Source organism: Salvia miltiorrhiza, unplaced genomic scaffold (assembly GCF_028751815.1).
Source record: "Salvia miltiorrhiza cultivar Shanhuang (shh) unplaced genomic scaffold, IMPLAD_Smil_shh Hic_asm_8, whole genome shotgun sequence".
Classification (NCBI taxonomy): domain Eukaryota; kingdom Viridiplantae; phylum Streptophyta; class Magnoliopsida; order Lamiales; family Lamiaceae; genus Salvia; species Salvia miltiorrhiza.
Window position 1 is genome coordinate 202,675 of NW_026651397.1, and position 20,804 is coordinate 223,478.

At 40.7% G+C, this 20,804-nt stretch overlaps 4 long non-coding RNA genes across 6 annotated transcripts in view; all 4 read right to left on the reverse strand.

Annotated features, from left to right (window-relative positions):
• Nucleotides 1-7,275: 7,275 nt before the first annotated feature.
• Nucleotides 7,276-8,080, reverse strand: LOC131002238 (uncharacterized). 2 transcript variants are annotated; one of them, XR_009094213.1, is made up of 2 exons: nucleotides 7,683-8,080; nucleotides 7,276-7,602 (listed from the first exon to the last, which is right to left on the reverse strand). It is a non-coding gene; the product is annotated as an uncharacterized LOC131002238 (long non-coding RNA). The 2 variants fall into 2 exon arrangements; XR_009094212.1 differs by having other exon boundaries at nucleotides 7,276-7,607.
• Nucleotides 8,081-10,499: 2,419 nt separating this feature from the next.
• LOC131002248 (uncharacterized) overlaps nucleotides 10,500-20,804 on the reverse strand; it is a 36,320-nt gene continuing 26,015 nt past the window's right edge. The window contains exons 2-3 of the long non-coding RNA XR_009094223.1: nucleotides 11,462-11,524; nucleotides 10,500-10,787 (exon numbers count right to left, since the gene is read on the reverse strand). This is a non-coding gene — a long non-coding RNA (uncharacterized LOC131002248). The remainder of the gene's footprint in view (nucleotides 10,788-11,461; nucleotides 11,525-20,804) is intronic.
• Nucleotides 13,239-14,043, reverse strand: LOC131002237 (uncharacterized). 2 transcript variants are annotated; one of them, XR_009094211.1, is made up of 2 exons: nucleotides 13,646-14,043; nucleotides 13,239-13,565 (listed from the first exon to the last, which is right to left on the reverse strand). It is a non-coding gene; the product is annotated as an uncharacterized LOC131002237 (long non-coding RNA). The 2 variants fall into 2 exon arrangements; XR_009094210.1 differs by having other exon boundaries at nucleotides 13,239-13,570.
• On the reverse strand, nucleotides 18,965-20,042 carry LOC131002254 (uncharacterized). The gene is made up of 2 exons (XR_009094229.1): nucleotides 19,757-20,042; nucleotides 18,965-19,124 (listed from the first exon to the last, which is right to left on the reverse strand). It is a non-coding gene; the product is annotated as an uncharacterized LOC131002254 (long non-coding RNA).

The following is a 20,804-nucleotide window of genomic DNA, read 5'->3' on the forward strand; positions in this document are numbered from 1 at the left end:
GGGATGACGACAGTAGACCATGTGTGCTTGAACCTAGAACTGAACATAGGGTCACTCAAGATTGTAGTGAACAGCTCGTATGTTATACCGATGGGAGATGTGGACATAATCCTAGGAATGGACTGGCTAGCCGAGAACTATGCCACCATCCTTTGTAACAAAAGACGGATATCATTCCGATCCCCAGGAAGGGAGCCGTCACATTTCCACGGAATTAGTATGGGAAGAAGAAAGATGATCATCTCCGCCCTCCAAGCAACGAAAATGATGAATAAGGGATACCCAGCTTACCTCGTATACTTGCACGGAGAACTGGGAACTGAAAGGAACATAGAAGATGTAGCAATTGTACGGGACTTTTCAGATGTATTTCCAGAGATTCTGCCAGGGCCACCACCGGACAGACCAATTGAGTTTACCATTGATTTGGAGCCCGGGGCAGCTCCCATTTTGAAGGCACCATACCGAATGGCTCCTAAAGAGTTGGAAGAACTCAAGATACAACTGCAAGAACTTTTGGAACTTGGATTCATTAGACCAAGTGTATCACCTTGGGGTGCACCCGTACTTTTCGTGAAGAAAAAGGATGGCACATTGCGAATGTGCATAGACTATAGGGAACTGAACAAAGTGACACTGAAGAACAAATATCCTTTACCAAGGATAGATGACCTCTTCGACCAGCTCAAGGGAGCAAGCGTGTTCTCAAAGATTGATTTGCGGTCTGGTTATCACCAGCTGAAGTTTCGACCAGAAGACGTACCTAAGACAGCATTTCGAACTAGGTATGGTCACTACGAATTTGTAGTTGTGCCATTCGGGCTAACCAATGCGCCAGCTGTGTTCATGGACCTCATGAATCGAGTATTCCATCCGTACTTAGACAAATTTGTCTTGGTATTCATAGATGACATTCTGATCTACTCGAAGAACGAGAAAGACCATGAGGAACATCTGAGAATTGTCCTAGAAACGTTGAGGACGGAGCGCCTTTATGCCAAATTCAGCAAGTGCGAGTTTTGGCTCAGCGAAGTCACGTTTTTAGGACATATTGTGTCATCAGAAGGGATTAAAGTGGACCCTGAGAAAGTGCAAGCGGTGCGTGAGTGGAGATTGCCTACTAACCCTAATGAGATAAGAAGTTTCTTAGGATTGGCAGGTTACTATCGGAGGTTTATGGAAGGATTTTCCAAAATTGCAAGGCCAATGACGCAACTACTCAGGAAGGGAATAAAATTTTCTTGGACAGAGTAGTGCGAGAAGAGCTTCCAAGAACTCAAGGAAAAGTTGACTACGGCACCAGTGTTAGCCGTCCCAGCAGCTGACAAGGAATATGTGATCTACACAGACGCGTCCAAAAATGGACTTGGTTGTGTGCTGATGCAAGAAGGAAGAGTGATAGCATATGCGTCACGACAGCTTAGGCCACATGAACTGAATTACCCGACTCATGATCTGGAGTTAGCTGCAGTGGTGCATGCGCTGAAGATTTGGAGACACCACCTATATGGAGTTAGGTGTGAGATATTCACAGACCACAAAAGCCTGAAATACTTTTTCGAGCAAAAGGACCTTAATATGAGACAAAGGAGATGGCTCGAACTAGTGAAGGATTATGATTGCGGTATTAACTACCACCCGGGTAAGGCCAATGTAGTAGCTGATGCATTGAGCCGTAAAACTCAATCTAGGTTGGGATGTCTCGTCACCTAAAAGAATGAGCTCATCAAAGAGTTTGGAAAAATGAGCATAGAAGTGGTTAAACCACCAGGGACGATAGCAAGCGTTGTTGCAACAATACCTAGCTTGAGAAAGATGATTGTAGAAGCACAAAGAAAAGACGAGAAAATGGAGAAACTACGGGAAGCAGTAAGGAAAGGAGGAGTCAAGAATTATCACGAAGCAGCAGATAATGCTATCCTCTTTGAGGGAAGAATATGCATTCCCCACGATGATGAGCTTAACGATCAAATCATGAGTGAGGCTCACGATACCCCTTATACTGCCCACCCAGGGAGTACTAAGATGTATCAGGACCTAAAGAAACACTTTTGGTGGGAAGGCATGAAGAGAGACATAGCGTCATTTGTGGATAAATGCCTGGCATGCCAACAGGTGAAGGCCTTACACCAAAGGCCATATGGAAAACTACAACCGTTGGAAATCCCAGAATGGAAGTGGGAGCACATAGCAATGGATTTTGTGACCAGTTTGCCCAAAACAAAGAAAGGAAACACTGCCATTTGGGTAATAGTGGATCGACTTACAAAATGTGCTCATTTTATACCAATACCGATCACACATGGGTCAGACAAGTTAGCTAAGTTGTATGTTCGAGAGATTGTACGCTTACACGGTGTACCCGTGTCAATCACTTCAGACCGAGACTCAAAATTCACATCTAGATTGTGGACAAGCTTACAGAAAGAGTTAGGCACGAGGTTAAATTTCAGCACCGCCTTCCACCCGCAGACAGATGGGCAGTCTGAAAGGACAATTCAGACCCTCGAAGATATGTTGAGAACAGTGGTGTTAGACAGGGGTGGAAGTTGGGAAGCAGTGCTGCCGTTGATTGAATTTGCCTATAATAACAGTTACCAGGCGACTATCGATATGGCACCATATGAGGCATTATATGGAAGAAAATGTAGATCACCGCTTTATTGGGATGAAGTGGGTGAGAGAAAAGTTTTAGGACCAGACATGGTCAATGAGATGGTTGAGATAGTCCGCCAAATCAGAGGGCGAATAAAGGAGGCGCAAGATAGACAGAAATCTTACGCTGATGCACGCCGAACCGAATTACAGTTTGAAATAGGAGACAAGGTCTTCCTAAAGGTATCTCCTACCAAGGGGATAACTAGGTTTGGTGTCAAGGGAAAACTTAGGCCCCGATTCGTAGGACCTTATGAGATTTTGGAGAGAATAGGCCCAATAGCCTATAGGTTGGCGTTACCGCCAAGCTTTGGAAACGTTCACAATGTTTTCCACGTATCACAACTCAGAAAATACGTTTTCGATCCAAAGCACATAATCCACCAAGAAGAGATGATCCTTTGCCCAGACTTGAGCTATGAAGAGAGACCAGAGGCCATTCTAGATCGAAAAGTACAACAACTCAGGAATAAGGCAATCACATCAGTGAAAGTCTTATGGAGACACCACGGACAAGAGGAAGCCACGTGGGAGCTTGAAGACAAAATGAAGGAGAAATACCCCGAACTGTTTTAGAAGAAATATGCAAATTTCGGGACGAAATTTTTGTTAAGAGGGGTAGTATGTAGTGACCCGCTCTTTTATATATTTTAAATCCAGTAATGAGTGTTTATTTTTGTTCATCAGTAAATGAAAACGGTTATTATCCTGATATGAATTCAGCTTATGATCCTGAATTCATATTATTAAAGCAGTCAATGATATTATTTCAGAGTTATAACTGACTTAGCAAAGTCACGTTATTATTTTTAAGCGAGATGGAATTAGATTTTATTTTTACTCAAGTCGTGGATTATTTCTGACTCGTGAGTTAATTAAATCTGCGGATTTAATTTAAATATTAAAAAAACAAACGAATTAAATCTACGGATTTAATTTAGATTCATTTTATAACTTATCGATTTTAGCGAGATATCACATGTCGAAATCGAGATTTATTTAAATAAACAGTACCAAGCAGATATGAGCACGCGATCCACTTTACAGTTACAGAATCACCGAGACATAGAAAATACATCATTAATCCTATACTATATATTTTTTTCTTCTTTCTTTTCTTTCCACTACCTTTGCTCCCCACATCATTTTGCCACCAACTCCACTTCATTTTGCCACCATTACAACGCCAATAATTCCTTCATCCTCCACTTAGCTCTCCACTCCACCAAACTTCCCACTTACTCCCTCCATGTCCTTTAACATTTCAGTCAGTAAACTCCCTTCACTCATTTCCTTTGACACCAGAAACCAGAAAATTTGAAGGAAAGAGATAGAGTTTGTAAAACTGCTGCCAACTTCAAAGGAGGTAAGTCTTGGCTAAATTTTCCCCAATTCCTCCTTTATTCACCTGCATTTATTAAAACAACAGCACCTTCAAATTCATTTTAGTTATTTCACACTTCATTCGATTCAACAACAAGCAATCAATTCGATCACATTCGAGGTATTTACTGAGCTCAATATGCTATGTCCTATAATGCATATTCTCCATCCAAGTATGATCAGTATACACATGAAAATAGGCTCCACAGTTTAATAAGAAAGGATACACCCTAGCTCGTGATCGGACAATTTTAGCTATGACATCCTCACACTGTTAGATGTTAGCACTGACTTTTCTCACTCAACTGAATCAATATGCATACTCCTCGACACCAATCGCGTAAACGAAAACAAACGAGACTAGAGAACTTAGCTTTAGGATGAGTGTGTCACGACCGGCCTTAATTAAGGATAATTAATCCGGGAAAACCATGACTGGGGAAGGGAAATTAAGAAGCGGGTTTAGAAAGGGGTGCATAAAAGAATACTCAAAGAGCTTGAATACGTGTGAAATATTCCTTAAAAAGGAAAAAGGCATAGTTCGCATAAAAAGGGTACTCAAAGAACTTGTATACGCATTATATTCCTTAAAAGGAAAAAGGCATCGTTAGGGCTTGGCTAAAACATTATCAGAGTTTGCAACGGAAGGCGTAACTGAAATAATCGGTGTTTACAGCGGAATGCATAACTGAGATACATGTATGAAGACATGTATCCTTTCTGAGCCTACTTTAAGTTCGACAAAAACTCCACTCAGCAACACTTCATCGCCCATCACAGCTCAACCTGCACAAACATAAACAACGAAGGGCTAAGTACAAGAGTACTTAGTGGGCAGTTGCCAAGCATATAACATAACATCAACAACAAAACACAACATCGCATAAGAGGAATAAGTTTCTTTCAAATCCTTTGCTTATTAAACCTTTCCAAATTCATAAACAGCATGAGCGCATTCTTCATCATTAACAATCATAAATACTCATCGTGTCGTGGAGAAGGCCTTCCCCAACGAACACGGGCATCGCGCCGTGAAGGGGGCCTCCCTCAGCGGTCACGGCATCGTACTATTGAGGGAGGCCTCCCCCAATAGACGCTGTAACACTGGCATACTGGCATCGCGCCGCTAGGGAGGCCTCCCTCAGCGGACACGGGCATCGCGCCGTGAGGAAGGCCCTCCTCAGCGGACACGGCATCGTACTGTTGAGGGAGGCCTCCCCCAACAGACGCAAGCATCAATCATAAGCATAAACTTATCAGCGTAAAGCATTCAAGCGTAAATAAGCGTAAATTACATAGGCGTAATAGTATAAATAGCATAGCGTAAATCATTTAACGTGCAACATAATAAAGCTTAACTCATTTAAGCGTAATAAAGCATACCACACTTGAAGATCCAATTTGCATTTTAAAGCATAACACTTGCATAGCATTTTATTTACGCGTATGAAATTGCCCACCTGATAGCAAAGTTTTGCTAAGGTACTCTAACTCCTTGTGTAGTTCTTACTCTCGCGCTTGACCTTAATCACGAGAATATAAAATAAGACATTGTCTCGAGGAAAATTCTTAATTAATGAGAAAGCGTAATTTAACTATGCATGAATCTGGTATGCATGAACTAATACTCTGAGCGATAATCGGAAATTCTACTATTAATCCTCGTTAATAGATTTAGCTAATTCTCGTCTAGCGCGGTCGAATAAAACTGTGATTCTTCCTTCCTCATCGGAATATTCTAGTCGTGAAATAAACCTCGCATTTGTACTTGATTGAAAAAGGACTAACTCGGCTTTAAACGAGGTGTGACCTTGTAGAAATTATCGGGCTTTTCGATAGAAGCATCATTACTAGCGTAACCTCAAATAATTAATAGGCTCAAAAGAGAGTAGCCAATTAATTAAATAAACCAGTGGCTTAAATGAAATAAACAATAATGGCTTGCTTTAAAGTCGGAAGTCCAAAAACATTAATTAATAAACTGGGCGGCTCATTACTGATAAATAATTGGGCTCCATCAAAAATTGATACTGCTAGGCTTAGCTCAAAGGAGTAACTTCAGCTCAAGCTTTAAAAGAATTAAAGCCCAACTTAAAAAGTCTTCGACCCAAAACAATTAAAATAGGGGTCCAAATAATAATTAATGTGGACTGAAAAGAATTAATCTTAGCCCAGAAAGGCAATTTAATCGGCCCAAATGATGAATTAAACTGGCCCAACGAAATATAAATGGGACTAGAATAATAGCCCATATTAAAATATGCATCAGCCCAACTCAACAAAATAGGAATGGCCCAAACTGAATAAAATAAATCGGCCCAGCTCAATTAAAAATCGTAGCCCAAGTAAATTAATACAAGGGGCTGCCCAAACTCAAATAATTAGAGGCCCATCTCTCAATTAACAATAAAATGGGGCCCAGCCTAAAAATAAAAAAAATCGGCCCAAGATGACATAGCCCAAGTTAAAATAAACAAAAGCCCAAACCTCTACTTCTCCTCCCCCTCTCGGTTATCTCTCTCTCAACTCTCAAACCTTTCGATCCTTCCCTTTTCTCTCTCTCAAATCAGCCGCTCACCCCTTTCTCTCCAGCCTGCTCGCTCGGCCACCCTCCTTCAAAATCGATCGGCCTCTTCTCATCTCTGGTCGGCGTCATCTTCCTCAGCCGTTCAGCCATCACTGCTCCGGTCAGCTTCGACCGGCGACTCATGAAACCCCAGCATCCCAGAGCCCAACATCGAGCCCTGATTCTGGAAATTATCACCGCTGTCGCACCTCCGTCTGGAATCCGGCGAGCGGTCGCCTCCTGGAAGCAGCGCTGTTCGTCTCCCATCCTCATAAATCCCTCTCTCTCTCGGACTTACGGTCGCTGAGGCTACCTCCGGCGAGGCAGCCGCCGGTCTTGGCCCCCCTCTGCTCCAGCCGACAGTAGCAGTCAGCCGGACCGCCACCATCGCCGCCATCTCTCCCTCCGACGACCATCGACACAATCAGATCTCGCTTTTCTCTCTCTGGAAGAGCCGCTGCAGAGCAGCCGCTGCTCGGCTCGGTACCGGTCAAGGCAGTCAGCCTTCCCTCCTCGCCCCGACGTCAACAGAGGCCCCATCATCGTGCCGTCTTCCGAGTTAGATCAGGGCAGCAGCCCGCTCCCTTCTAAAGCTAAGTCAAAAATAATCTCGCCCCGTTTTCTATCAGTTCTTAACGTGAAATAGGCAAGGATCAGGGGTAATTTTCTTGTTTTGCTTACATCTCAAATTTTGCTCGTTTAAAATTTCATATAAACTGTCACTTGTTCATGAAAGCATAGTTGGGGTGTTTACTAAGTTCAAAATGCTTATACGTCGTATCTCCTTGTGAAACTACTCATGATCATGCTTTGATATGAATGCTTTCTGGAATGGGTATCTGAAATAGAATTATACCTTGAGAACGAATGTTGGTTGGCTGTTTGTCGTTGAGCTTAACGAACTGGAATGATTTGGGCTGAACTTAAAGTTTGGCACAGCAGTGAATGAATACTCCCTCTTGCTTCTTCGATTTCTTAAGGTATTAAATGGGTTGGAACTGAACTGAAATAAATTGATGTTGTTGCTCTTTATTGCAGGTGGGTAATGAAAGAAAATAGAGCATTAAAGCAAGTTTACCTTGAGAACTTGGCTGAACGAAGTGGGGGCTTCTCTGCTCTTTGGAGAGACCTCTTGGTGACAGGAAAATGATAGAGAATGTTGTGCTCCCTGCTGGAGTTGAGAGTAAGTGGAGGAGAGTTGGTGGTGCTTTAATAAGTGAAATGCATGGCTTTCGGTGGAAAAGGTGACAGCCCACTTATTTGGTGCCAAACAAATAAATATTTGAGTGGAGTTAGTGAGAAAAAGAGTAGTGGTGCACTTGGCTAGTACGTAGGTCTCATAGATATATGTTGAGTGGAGTTGGTGGCTGAGTAGGCCACGTAGAGTCTACAGCTTTTGTAATATATTAGACGATTTTCCCCAAGCTGGGAACTAGCCTGTAATCTGTGAACTGTAAATAAATACTGGCTTTGATTTTTAATCATTGCATTTCTGTATCTTGCTTGATATCTTTTTCCTTGCCTGCTAACTTGATAAACTGTAATATAACTTAAATTAAATCCGTAGATTTAATCTGCGTTGCAGTCGGAATAATTCCTTGACTTCTAGTAGCACTAATAAAATATAAATGCTTCTGTTTTTCGATTAATAAATAACATGACTTTGCTAAGTCAGTTATAACTTGAAAATAATAATTATTGAATGACTCAATAATCCTCGTCGCGTTTTTCTCATACTTATAAAAGTATAAAGCTAAAATAATAACTTCGTTTCTGATAAAAAAAATCAGGACCATAAACTGGATTCATATATAACTGGCAACTGGGTTTCATTTACTAAAAGATGCGATATTAATTATCGCGATACCATATTAAATAAAAATAAAAATGCGGGTCATTACATACTACCCCTCTTAACAAAAATTTCGTCCCGAAATTTGCATATCTCTGCTAAAACAGTTCGGGGTATTTTCCTTCATCTTGTCTTCAAGTTCCCGCGTAGCTTCTCTTGTCTGCGGTGTCTCCATAAGATTTTCACTGATGTGATTGAGGCTGATTTCGCAAGTGTCCACATATTGCTGGCAAAGGGTGCGGGTGTTCCCAATTGCTGAACCTCGTTGTTTGTTGGGGTATTGCGTGGAGTAGTGACCCTTTTCGGCCACAATTGTAACAATCGTTAGTCCCAGCTCGACAAACACCCCTATGCATCTTACCATAATTTGGGCAAGGTAAAACTCCTTTCTGACCTTGGCTACCCCCAGTTGACTCGAGGTTAGTCTGTGCCTCGTGCCTTGGTTGAATAAACTGTTCGGCCCGTTCATATTCTTGCCATACTCGCTTATTAATCGGATTGATTTTGTCTTCATTGTTGTCCCACTTGCGCTTCCCTTTGAGGGTATGCGAGGCTCCTGGTGGATCGTTTGGCGTTGAGATCAACAATGGGGCTGACTTGTCCGACGGCATTGCAGCTTCAACGTCAAGTGCCCTGTTCAGAGACTCCGTGTATGAGAGTCCTCCGTGGCTTGCTAGAGCCATACTGATCTTGTACCGCAGACCGGCACAAAATTTCTCTGCCATCTTTTCATCTGTGTCCACTTGTTGTGGAGCAAACCTAGACAGGTTGCAGAATTCCTTGTCGTATTCAACCACAGATTTCTTTCCTTGCTTCAACTCGTAGAACTCAACTTCTTTCTTCTTCCTATAGCTTTTCGGAATATATTTATCATATAATCCTGTCTTAAAATCTTCCCAAGTATAACTTGCCCATTGTTCAGGTGTCAGAATTTTTCGTCGTGCTTCCCACCAGAAATCCGCTGATCCTGTTAGCTGGAATGAGACGCAAGATAGGCGCTCCTCATCAGTACAATGTAGAAAGTTGAAGATGCGTTCATTTGCACGCACCCAAATCTCAGCTTCAGCTGGTTCACTCGTTCCGTCAAACGTAGGTGGGTTCTGCCTTAAAAAGAGTTCTTCGACTCTCCTAGTCGGGGGCGGAGGGGATGGGTTATGTCCTCGAGCATCTTGTGGTTCTTCGGGTACAGCGTTACGGTTTCTGCGATTGTTATTGTTTCTCGCAGGGCGTCCTATCTTAGGCGGCATTCTGATAGCAGGGATGTGTCAATTAGTACACTCTAGCATAATCTAATACAAACCTCTAAAGAATTCTTGTAAAGGTCAACTTATTCTAACTTGTAAACAAGTCAAGACTCCAATGACAACATTGATGTAGTAAGCTTTAACGGTCCTTAGCATCTCAAATCCATGAGTCATAAAAATTCTTAAGCATATAATATCACATCATCTAAATTGGATACTTAAACATAAGTCATGGAGATTTATAGTGGCTATAAAATCATGAGCTTAAAAATTATTCTATATGCATCACTTATCTTGCTGCCTCCACTATAGCCACCAAAAGATACAATCTAATTTCTTCTATGTTTGCTTCTATGTTCTGTCGTAGTGGTGATCTCATATCTTAATAGCTCTATGTTCATAGGGATTCATTCCATAGGCATACTTAATCGTACTTGCGTAAATCATTTCATTCAATAACAACATAACAAAGCTATTGACAGTTTCTCACTTTGTTATTACGATAATTCTCACTTTTCGTAAACATTAACTTAAAACTTGGAAGAGCTTACCATTCTGCTTCGTTGAGTGTGATGCGATGAAGTGCTGAGCTTTGTCGATTGAACTCTAGACACTTTAGTGATCCATTCTAAGTTTGGCTTAAATAAACTCTTAGGCTCAGAGCAAACGAACTGCTCTGATACCACTCTGTCACGACCGGCCTTAATTAAGGATAATTAATCCGGGAAAACCATGACTGGGGAAGGGAAATTAAGAAGCGGGTTTAGAAAGGGGTGCATAAAAGAATACTCAAAGAGCTTGAATACGTGTGAAATATTCCTTAAAAAGGAAAAAGGCATAGTTCGCATAAAAAGGGTACTCAAAGAACTTGTATACGCATTATATTCCTTAAAAGGAAAAAGGCATCGTTAGGGCTTGGCTAAAACATTATCAGAGTTTGCAACGGAAGGCGTAACTGAAATAATCGGTGTTTACAGCGGAATGCATAACTGAGATACATGTATGAAGACATGTATCCTTTCTGAGCCTACTTTAAGTTCGACAAAAACTCCACTCAGCAACACTTCATCGCCCATCACAGCTCAACCTGCACAAACATAAACAACGAAGGGCTAAGTACAAGAGTACTTAGTGGGCAGTTGCCAAGCATATAACATAACATCAACAACAAAACACAACATCGCATAAGAGGAATAAGTTTCTTTCAAATCCTTTGCTTATTAAACCTTTCCAAATTCATAAACAGCATGAGCGCATTCTTCATCATTAACAATCATAAATACTCATCGTGTCGTGGAGAAGGCCTTCCCCAACGAACACGGGCATCGCGCCGTGAAGGGGGCCTCCCTCAGCGGTCACAGCATCGTACTATTGAGGGAGGCCTCCCCCAATAGACGCTGTAACACTGGCATACTGGCATCGCGCCGCTAGGGAGGCCTCCCTCAGCGGACACGGGCATCGCGCCGTGAGGAAGGCCCTCCTCAGCGGACACGGCATCGTACTGTTGAGGGAGGCCTCCCCCAACAGACGCAAGCATCAATCATAAGCATAAACTTATCAGCGTAAAGCATTCAAGCATAAATAAGCGTAAATTACATAGGCGTAATAGTATAAATAGCATAGCGTAAATCATTTAACGTGCAACATAATAAAGCTTAACTCATTTAAGCGTAATAAAGCATACCACACTTGAAGATCCAATTTGCATTTTAAAGCATAACACTTGCATAGCATTTTATTTACGCGTAAGAAATTGCCCACCTGATAGCAAAGTTTTGCTAAGGTACTCTAACTCCTTGTGTAGTTCTTACTCTCGCGCTTGACCTTAATCACGAGAATATAAAATAAGACATTGTCTCGAGGAAAATTCTTAATTAATGAGAAAGCGTAATTTAACTATGCATGAATCTGGTATGCATGAACTAATACTCTGAGCGATAATCGGAAATTCTACTATTAATCCTCGTTAATAGATTTAGCTAATTCTCGTCTAGCGCGGTCGAATAAAACTGTGATTCTTCCTTCCTCATCGGAATATTCTAGTCGTGAAATAAACCTCGCATTTGTACTTGATTGAAAAAGGACTAACTCGGCTTTAAACGAGGTGTGACCTTGTAGAAATTATCGGGCTTTTCGATAGAAGCATCATTACTAGCGTAACCTCAAATAATTAATAGGCTCAAAAGAGAGTAGCCAATTAATTAAATAAACCAGTGGCTTAAATGAAATAAACAATAATGGCTTGCTTTAAAGTCGGAAGTCCAAAAACATTAATTAATAAACTGGGCGGCTCATTACTGATAAATAATTGGGCTCCATCAAAAATTGATACTGCTAGGCTTAGCTCAAAGGAGTAACTTCAGCTCAAGCTTTAAAAGAATTAAAGCCCAACTTAAAAAGTCTTCGACCCAAAACAATTAAAATAGGGGTCCAAATAATAATTAATGTGGACTGAAAAGAATTAATCTTAGCCCAGAAAGGCAATTTAATCGGCCCAAATGATGAATTAAACTGGCCCAACGAAATATAAATGGGACTAGAATAATAGCCCATATTAAAATATGCATCAGCCCAACTCAACAAAATAGGAATGGCCCAAACTGAATAAAATAAATCGGCCCAGCTCAATTAAAAATCGTAGCCCAAGTAAATTAATACAAGGGGCTGCCCAAACTCAAATAATTAGAGGCCCATCTCTCAATTAACAATAAAATGGGGCCCAGCCTAAAAATAAAAAAAATCGGCCCAAGATGACATAGCCCAAGTTAAAATAAACAAAAGCCCAAACCTCTACTTCTCCTCCCCCTCTCGGTTATCTCTCTCTCAACTCTCAAACCTTTCGATCCTTCCCTTTTCTCTCTCTCAAATCAGCCGCTCACCCCTTTCTCTCCAGCCTGCTCGCTCGGCCACCCTCCTTCAAAATCGATCGGCCTCTTCTCATCTCTGGTCGGCGTCATCTTCCTCAGCCGTTCAGCCATCACTGCTCCGGTCAGCTTCGACCGGCGACTCATGAAACCCCAGCATCCCAGAGCCCAACATCGAGCCCTGATTCTGGAAATTATCACCGCTGTCGCACCTCCGTCTGGAATCCGGCGAGCGGTCGCCTCCTGGAAGCAGCGCTGTTCGTCTCCCATCCTCATAAATCCCTCTCTCTCTCGGACTTACGGTCGCTGAGGCTACCTCCGGCGAGGCAGCCGCCGGTCTTGGCCCCCCTCTGCTCCAGCCGACAGTAGCAGTCAGCCGGACCGCCACCATCGCCGCCATCTCTCCCTCCGACGACCATCGACACAATCAGATCTCGCTTTTCTCTCTCTGGAAGAGCCGCTGCAGAGCAGCCGCTGCTCGGCTCGGTACCGGTCAAGGCAGTCAGCCTTCCCTCCTCGCCCCGACGTCAACAGAGGCCCCATCATCGTGCCGTCTTCCGAGTTAGATCAGGGCAGCAGCCCGCTCCCTTCTAAAGCTAAGTCAAAAATAATCTCGCCCCGTTTTCTATCAGTTCTTAACGTGAAATAGGCAAGGATCAGGGGTAATTTTCTTGTTTTGCTTACATCTCAAATTTTGCTCGTTTAAAATTTCATATAAACTGTCACTTGTTCATGAAAGCATAGTTGGGGTGTTTACTAAGTTCAAAATGCTTATACGTCGTATCTCCTTGTGAAACTACTCATGATCATGCTTTGATATGAATGCTTTCTGGAATGGGTATCTGAAATAGAATTATACCTTGAGAACGAATGTTGGTTGGCTGTTTGTCGTTGAGCTTAACGAACTGGAATGATTTGGGCTGAACTTAAAGTTTGGCACAGCAGTGAATGAATACTCCCTCTTGCTTCTTCGATTTCTTAAGGTATTAAATGGGTTGGAACTGAACTGAAATAAATTGATGTTGTTGCTCTTTATTGCAGGTGGGTAATGAAAGAAAATAGAGCATTAAAGCAAGTTTACCTTGAGAACTTGGCTGAACGAAGTGGGGGCTTCTCTGCTCTTTGGAGAGACCTCTTGGTGACAGGAAAATGATAGAGAATGTTGTGCTCCCTGCTGGAGTTGAGAGTAAGTGGAGGAGAGTTGGTGGTGCTTTAATAAGTGAAATGCATGGCTTTCGGTGGAAAAGGTGACAGCCCACTTATTTGGTGCCAAACAAATAAATATTTGAGTGGAGTTAGTGAGAAAAAGAGTAGTGGTGCACTTGGCTAGTACGTAGGTCTCATAGATATATGTTGAGTGGAGTTGGTGGCTGAGTAGGCCACGTAGAGTCTACAGCTTTTGTAATATATTAGACGATTTTCCCCAAGCTGGGAACTAGCCTGTAATCTGTGAACTGTAAATAAATACTGGCTTTGATTTTTAATCATTGCATTTCTGTATCTTGCTTGATATCTTTTTCCTTGCCTGCTAACTTGATAAACTGTAATATAACTTAAATTAAATCCGTAGATTTAATCTGCGTTGCAGTCGGAATAATTCCTCGACTTCTAGTAGCACTAATAAAATATAAATGCTTCTGTTTTTCGATTAATAAATAACATGACTTTGCTAAGTCAGTTATAACTTGAAAATAATAATTATTGAATGACTCAATAATCCTCGTCGCGTTTTTCTCATACTTATAAAAGTATAAAGCTAAAATAATAACTTCGTTTCTGATAAAAAAAATCAGGACCATAAACTGGATTCATATATAACTGGCAACTGGGTTTCATTTACTAAAAGATGCGATATTAATTATCGCGATACCATATTAAATAAAAATAAAAATGCGGGTCATTACAGAGTGGTACTGGACTGTCGGAGCTCTGCGACTCACGGCGACGGCGGCTTCGGAAGAGGCGACTGCCGGACTCTTGCTGTTAACAACAGCGGCTGGCGGCGCTCCCAGGCGGCGGCGTCGAGCGGTGAAGGGTAGAAGACTCCCGACCTCAGCGGCGAATCTCGCCGATTCTGGAGTGCAGCGGCACGGCGAAGCCGGCCTTCCAGTAGCAGCAGCGGCGTCGGGGCTCGGGGAATCGACGGAGGCGTCGAACTTTTACCTGCTCACTGGAGGAACGCAGCAGCAACGACGAGATTGAGAGTGGGCTGAGGGGACTAGTGCTCGACCAGAACTGAGTTCAGAGAGGAGAGGTCGACAGACGAAGGAGGGGCGGCCTCACTCACCGGAAACGGCCGTTCCCCGGATTTCGAAAGTGGAGGTGGCAGATTCAGATGATGGAGAAATTAAGGCTTCTTCTTCGTTCCTTCAATAGATTCGAGGGAGAGATGAACGTTTGAAGCCGAGAGGAGATGGGCGAAGGGAGTGTCCGAGTCAGGCAGAGCAACGACCGGCGACCGTTCGCCGTCCTTCCATGGGCAGCGGCGACGGCGGCGATTTCTAAATTGGGAGGGGGGAGTGACAGCTCTGTTTCGGAGAGGATAAGAAGGACGTTGAGGGATTGACGTTGACGAGGAGAAGCGGCGAAGCGTCGACCTCGACGGGCTCCGGAGCTGCGGCGGCAGGCGCCTCGGCTGAGGCCGGTTAGAGGCGGAGCGAGAGGGAGAAATAGAGAGAGAAGGGCGTCTGCTTTGAGAAGAAAAAAAAAGGGGGGGTCGTCTGTTTTGGTGAAGAGAGAGAGACCGATAGTGAGAGAGAGAGAAATGGGCTTTGACTTTATTTGTTGTTTTGATTTGTATGGGCTTTATTTAATATTTGGGCCGAAAATTGGGCCTTCTATTTATTTTCTTTGGGCCTTGTTGTATTTATTTTCATGTAGGCCTTTATTGTGTCTCTTTGGGCCGAGTTTACTAATGAAAGCCCAACTGCATTCTATTTTAATTGGGCTTTAGTTTAATTCATTGGGCCTTTGTTATATTATTTCAGTTGGGCCTTATTTATTTTACTCAGATGGGCCTCTATTACATTATTTCTTTGGGCCGAATTTATTTAAATTGAAGCCCATCTATTTTATTGGGCTGTTATATTATCTTCGTTGGGCCTCGTTTGATTTATTTAATTGAGCCCAGCTAATCAAATTATTTATTTATTGGGCCAGGATTTATTTAATTACTTGAGCCGATGAATTATTTCAATTGGGCCTCTCATGTTAATTATTCAAGCCCACTTCTACTTAATTAATTATTAGGCTGCCTTATGTTGAGCCTTTTAATTATTTGAAATTATATTATTATTTCCATTCATATTCGTTAAGCCTGATTAATTCTTACGTGATCATATGTCGAATGTTCAGTTTAACTGCCTTTTATTCAGCTATAGCGAGCGAGATTTATTTAATTGGCGGATTAGAACACCCTAAGAGATTGGATTGATTTTTGTTAATTATCCGGCTTCATGAGACGAGACTTAGCTTTTGTTTAAATCCGATAATCTGGATTAACAATAGAAATTCCCTGATTATTATCTCAGAATAATAGTTCATGCATACGAGATTCATGCATAGTTAAATTACGCATTCTCATTTAATTGAGAATTTTCCCTCGATTTAAAGTCTTACGTTATTTTCTCGGATTAAAGGTCGAGCGCAAGAATAAGAGCTCGTCAAGGAGTCACTAATCTGTAGCAAAGCTTTGCTATCAGGTGGGCATTACTTTCATATATATATCAAATGAGTTTAATGTTATGTTTGAACAGTTATTTCATTGCAAAATCATTGAACTGAAAATTATTTCAACTGTTGTCTTGCCATAAATGTTTCAATGTTTGGTATGATATCTATCTGATGTGGCTTTGCCAGTTATGTAATCGAATTCGGGTCCTGAGCAGTTGATAGCTATCCTGCCAGGGCTAGTGTACACCAGTGACCGTGAGTCATCTAGCGGGTTGGCCGGTCAAGTGACCGTGAGAGGTGGCCACCTCTCCGGCACACAAGCTTCAGATATGATAAAATACAAGAGAACTTAGACTGATCAGTCGAACTTTAAGAATCACAACTGAATTTAGTAAGCTTGGGCCTTTTTAGCGAAAAACCCCTTGATGTACTGTTTATGATGGCATGACAATTTAAATTTTTACGAAGCATGTTATATTTCATAGTAGGCATATGTGCCCACTGAGTACCTTTGTACTCAGCCCTGCATGTATTTCTAAATGTGCAGGTTGAGCAGTAGACGATGGTGATGAAGTGACGAGTGGAATCCTCTTTTGTCGCAATATTATATGCTATGAAAGACTCTAGGGTTACATGTCTTCATACATGTAATCAGAACCTTATTCCGCTGCGTACTCAGAAGTTTTATGTTATTTTGGCTAAGTCGGAGTTATCTGAACTTACTAGTTATTTGAGTCTATACGACTAAAACTCCGTTATATTATAAATATCCATGTTGTTAACAATGATGAAATGCGATCCTTTCTTGTTTGATTATTCCCCTTTCTACCTCGCTTCTAATCTCCCTCCATTAGTCACGGTTTCCCCAACTTAATTATCCTTAATTAGGTCCGGTCGTGACAATTTCACTACTATTACTTACGGTCAACTTTTTGCTTTTATTAAAAAAGAAGGTCTTTTACTTTGCACAGAACTTAAAATACAATCCAAATATGGTTCTGAAAAGAATAGATTCAAAAAAGAAATATGGACTTTTTGTGAGTCTTTTGGTCTACAAAAGATTCAAGCTCCATCCTCAAAACTTAAACAAAAAGAGAAAAGATTTTCAAAAAACACTGAATATAAACCCCATAAAAGAAAATACTTCAGAAAACCTTTCAATAAATCCAGAAATTTTTCTAAACAAAAACCTTTTAAAGAATTTGAAAAAACAAAAATTACTTGTTGGAAATGTCATAAACAAGGACATAAAACAGACGTCTGTCCTCTCAAAAGCAAAATTGATGAAATATTTTTCGACAATGAAGATCTTAAGAATAAAATCTCATCTCTATTAATTTCAGAAAAAATATCATCTGATGAAGATCAAGAATATTCGAATGAAAATTCCTCAACTGATCCTGAAAACAATTTCATAAATCAAATATTTGATAGTGATGAGTCAGAAGAAGATGAAGATCCTTGTAATGGATTTTGTCCTCTTAATATTAATGTTATTACAAAAAATAAAAATGAAAAAGAATTACTTTTTGACCTTATAGAAAAGATCCCTGACCAAGAAGATAAACAAAAATATTTAAATAGACTCAGAGAAATAATTTTGAAAGAAGAAACTCCTAAGGAAGATAAAATTATCCAATCTATTGAACCCTTTAGTATTTCAAAATTATTTGAAAAGACTCCTTCTTCATCTATTTACAATAAAAGTATTAATACTAATGATCTATAAATGGAAAATAATCTTTTAAAACAACAAGTTAATATACTTAATAAAGAAATCAACAATTTACATATAAAAGATCTCGAATTAGAAACAAGAATATCCCTTCTCAAAGATAATCAAGAAGATATTTCTGAATCATCAGAACATCACACTATTGATAATTTTGACTCTTCTATACTCAATATTGAGCAAATATCTTTTCAGAAATGGTATTCGGTTATCACTTTAGTTATAGTGGAGCATATCAGAATTGTATTAGAGAAGGACTTATTCCTTCCAAATATTATAAAAAAACAAATGAAAAATTAACTGCAGCAAATGCCACTCCTCTTAATATAAAATATAAACTTTCTAATGCTCATATATGCAACGAAGGATATTGTTTTAAAACTCCATTCATATTAGTCAAAGATCTCAATCAAGATATAATTCTTGGAAACCCATTTCTTACTATCCTTTATCCTTTCGAAGTGAACGGAACAGGAATCACCACTAATATTTTAGGGAATTCTATCTCTTTTAAATTCATAAAACCTATTAAAGAAAGAGAAATATCTCTACTTCAACAACACTATATTTTTCAAATAAATTCTATTCAAAGAAAAGAATTTCATATTAAAACTCTACAAGAAGAATTACCTTATCTCAAAATCGAAGAAGAACTCCTTGATAAAAATATTCAATTAAGGATTACTAATATAGAAAATACTAGTCCCTCCGTCCGCCAAAACTAGACTACTTTGGTTGGGCACGGGATTTAATAAAATTGTTGATGATTTTGATGTAGTGGACAAAGGGTCCCACCACTTTATGAGATGTGTGGTTGTGTCACACCCCAATTCTTGAATGAATAAATATAATCGAGGTGCAACTAATTCATAGAAATAAACAAGGAACAACCTTGTAAAAACCCGAAATAGGATAGAAAGTCGGGCTATGCCCCTTTGGATCACAAGTTTTGTTTCATGCTTCTGACAACCGACATTCATTGGATAAATTAAGTAGTGAAGAGTCTAAGCTCGGTCAGATATATCATTTGAAATTTAACATGAAGATCTTAAGTTGGGAAAACAAAAGACTGATATGAGTAATTGCTATAGCGGAAGTCTAACATAGGAATTTATCTCTAGCCTCAGCTCCGTCCCGTCAGCACCGGCCAGCCAACCTGAAAACATTTGAAAGTATTTTTGGGCTAAGTACTAATGTACTTAGTGGGCATGCATTTTCATAAACATTTCATTATTTTCTTAAAGACAGTTTATCCAATCATACTTGACATGACTTAGAAGGTTTTAAATTGAAAGAAGTACTTCTAAGCATGTTAAAACATTTTCTTTCATTTGTGCGCACATGTCACACTCCCTTTCTGTTACTCGCTGTGATCCCGGACCTTTTAGCCACCGACGGATCCATTTTTCCCATTGCACTTGCCCTGAGGACGTAACTCAGACAAGTTGAATTGACCTCGGGACGCTACCCAGGCAGGCCTTACATGATACATGCTCCGGAACACATCCAGCCAAGCACCCTTATAACGCCTCTTACATGAATTAGTGCCCGATGGAGATCAACCCACCGAAACAACTAACAAGTGTACACAATTCTCAAATAACGTGTTAGGCCATAACAGAACCTCGATCGATCCATGAATTGCGAGCCTTAAACAGAGCAGAGTGCACATAAACATTTTATTGGATAAACAGTTTTCATTACATTAAATAAACAATTTGCATTTCATTGAAACATTTAGAGCTTAATAACTCAATCATACTTTGTACATTTGGAAAGTAAGCCCACCTGGATAGGCAAAGCCTGAAGATCATACACATATAAACCTGTCTTGGAAAAGTAGCGCTAATCCTCCTGGTCATCACAAAGCCTACAAGAAATCTATTCTCAATAGGTCTTCTTGAATTCTAATCTTAAGTCATGGTGTAGTGCTTAATATTCTATGATTCACTTAGCCGGGTTTTCAAAATTTAATGAATAAATAATTGAAAACATTTCTCTTGAGTTAAGAACACCAACAATATTCTTACTCATCTTTCTTTAATAATTGGAATTATAAATAAAACCAATTAAATCATAAATACTTTTATTGCAAAATATAATGCAATTTCATGTCATGCTTAGCATATAATAAGTAATAACTTAAAATATGCACATAATAATAATATGATATTATTATGCAAATTAAAATAATTAATCAAACTTAATAAGTCTAATTAATTTAAAATAGTGCAGTCCAATTAAATGGAGAAGCTGCACAGCCCAATGAATAAATTAAAGGCCCAAAGCATTAAATAAAAACATTGGCCCAACTGAAATATAAACAAAACTCGGCCCAATTAAAGAGCCCAACTGAAATTTAAAACAATGCAAAACTCGGCCCAACCCAAAGAAAAGCAAAGCCCAACCTTTAATATGTTTCGACCCATATGCTCAAGCCCAATTCGAAATTTCAAACCCATCCCCAAAGCCCAACACCCCCAAGCCCTAGCCCAACATTCCACCTCTTTTTCTCCCCCCCCATCTGCCGAACACCTCACGCACACACACCTTCACTCTCATTTCTTCTTCTCCCCAAATCACTCTCTCACGGTTCCTTCAAAACCACCGCACAGCCTCTTTCGGCGGCCGCAGCAGGAAGCTACCGCCGACCGCGACTCCCATCTCTCCCTCCGTCCGTGGCCGAGCAACAGCAGCCATGGCCGCCGAGCTCTGGCCTCCCTCTGCTAAACCCAGCTCCGACCAGCCCACCTCCTTCTCTCCAACCGTGGCCGGGCAGCAGCGGCACAGCCGCCGTGCCCTGCCTCCCTCCACTGAACAGCCCCGCTGTCCAGCC